The following is a 1,792-nucleotide window of genomic DNA, read 5'->3' as shown; positions in this document are numbered from 1 at the left end:
GGCGTTTTTAGCCACCCCCCGAAGAGGCGTTTTTAGCCACCCCGCGGAGAGGCGTTTTAAGCCACCCCCCTGAGAGGCGTTTTTAGCCACCCCGCGGAGAGGCGTTTTTAGCCACCCCCCGGAGAGGCGTTTTTAGCCACCCCCTGGAGAGGCGTTCTTAGCCACCCCCCGTAGAGGCGTTTTTAGCCACCCCCCAGAGAGGCGTTTTTAGCCACCCCGCGGAAACGCGTTTTTAGCCACCCCCCGGAGAGGCATTTTTAGCCACCCCCCGGAGAGTCGTTTTTAGCCATCCCCCGAGTATGATTTTTAGCGACCCCGCGGAGAGGTGTTTTTAGCCACCCCCCGGAGAGGCGTTATTAGCCACCCCCGGAGAGGCGTTTTTAGCCACCCCCCGGAGAGGCGTTTTTAGCCACCCCCCGGAGACGAGTTTTTAGCCACCCCCCGGAGAGGCGTGTTTAGCCACCCCGCGGAGAGGCGTTTTTAGCCACCCCCCGAGTATGATTTTTAACCACCCCGCAGAGAGGCGTTTTTAGCCACCCCCCGGAGAGGCGTTTTTAGCCACCCCGCGGAGAGGCGTTTTTAGCCACCCCCCTGAGAGGCGTTTTTAGCCACCCCGCGGAGAGCCGTTTTTAGCCACCCCCCGGAGAGGCGTTTTTAGCCACCTCCCGGAGATGAGTTTTTAGCCACCCCCCGAGTATGATTTTTAACCACCCCCCGGAGAGGCGTTTTTAGCCACCCCGCGGAGAGGATTTTTTAGCCACACTGTGGAGAGGCATTTTTAGCCACCCCCTGGAGAGGCGTTTTTAGCCACCCCCCGGAGACGCGTTTTTAGCCACCCCCCGGAGAGGCGGTTTTAGCCATCCCCCGAGTATGATTTTTAGCCACCCCGCGGAGAGGCGTTTTTAGCCACCCCCCGGAGAGGCGTTATTAGCCACCCCCGGAGAGGCGTTTTTAGCCACCCCCCAGAGAGGTGTTTTTAGCCACCCCCCGGAGACGAGTTTTTAGCCACCCCCCGGAGTGGCGTGTTTAGCCACCCCGCGGAGAGGCGTTTTTAGCCACCCCGCGGAAACGCGTTTTTAGCCACCCCCCGGAGAGGCATTTTTAGCCACCCCCCGGAGAGTCGTTTTTAGCCATCCCCCGAGTATGATTTTTAGCGACCCCGCGGAGAGGTGTTTTTAGCCACCCCCCGGAGAGGCGTTATTAGCCACCCCCGGAGAGGCGTTTTTAGCCACCCCCCGGAGAGGCGTTTTTAGCCACCCCCCGGAGACGAGTTTTTAGCCACCCCCCGGAGAGGCGTGTTTAGCCACCCCGCGGAGAGGCGTTTTTAGCCACCCCCCGAGTATGATTTTTAACCACCCCGCAGAGAGGCGTTTTTAGCCACCCCCCGGAGAGGCGTTTTTAGCCACCCCGCGGAGAGGCGTTTTTAGCCACCCCCCTGAGAGGCGTTTTTAGCCACCCCGCGGAGAGCCGTTTTTAGCCACCCCCCGGAGAGGCGTTTTTAGCCACCTCCCGGAGATGAGTTTTTAGCCACCCCCCGAGTATGATTTTTAACCACCCCCCGGAGAGGCGTTTTTAGCCACCCCGCGGAGAGGATTTTTTAGCCACACTGTGGAGAGGCATTTTTAGCCACCCCCTGGAGAGGCGTTTTTAGCCACCCCCCGGAGACGCGTTTTTAGCCACCCCCCGGAGAGGCGGTTTTAGCCATCCCCCGAGTATGATTTTTAGCCACCCCGCGGAGAGGCGTTTTTAGCCACCCCCCGGAGAGGCGTTATTAGCCACCCCCGGAGAGGCG

The sequence above is a fragment of the Hemicordylus capensis genome, chromosome 2 (genome assembly GCF_027244095.1).
Source record: "Hemicordylus capensis ecotype Gifberg chromosome 2, rHemCap1.1.pri, whole genome shotgun sequence".
NCBI lineage: Eukaryota > Metazoa > Chordata > Lepidosauria > Squamata > Cordylidae > Hemicordylus > Hemicordylus capensis.
The sequence above is the reverse complement of the archived record's forward strand: the minus strand, read 5'-3'. Positions refer to the sequence as shown.